Here is a 316-nt window from a genome sequence, read left to right on the forward strand (position 1 = left end):
TATATACACAATATATACATACTCTAAACAGAAACAATATAGAGGCTTGAAGAGTTCAATACAATTATTTAAATGTGCGTAGTGCAAGGGTACTGGGATAAAATAGTATTATGTTATTATGTTATTCATAAATGTGTTTCCATGTAACTTTATGTACTTCTGTGTATATGTACACACTTTATTATATATTGTAATGAGAAAATTACATTTAAGCATGATTTCAATATCCTTGTGTATTATTCCTCCATTATTTATATGAATCACTACTATGCTTTCCAGTTATCTGACTTCCTTCCATTCATTGTGTGTGTGTCCT

The 316-nt window shown here is 28.5% G+C and overlaps 1 protein-coding gene and 1 long non-coding RNA gene across 6 annotated transcripts in view; one reads left to right on the plus strand and one right to left on the minus strand.

Moving 5' to 3' along the window:
• The window catches only part of LOC117953932, a 68,061-nt gene that overhangs the window by 24,732 nt on the left and 43,013 nt on the right, over nt 1-316 (plus strand). The window lies entirely within an intron of this gene.
• Nucleotides 1-316, minus strand: part of LOC117953906 (NLR family CARD domain-containing protein 3-like) — a 46,323-nt gene that overhangs the window by 11,523 nt on the left and 34,484 nt on the right. The window lies entirely within an intron of this gene.

This window comes from Etheostoma cragini, chromosome 12 (assembly GCF_013103735.1).
Source record: "Etheostoma cragini isolate CJK2018 chromosome 12, CSU_Ecrag_1.0, whole genome shotgun sequence".
Lineage (NCBI taxonomy): Eukaryota > Metazoa > Chordata > Actinopteri > Perciformes > Percidae > Etheostoma > Etheostoma cragini.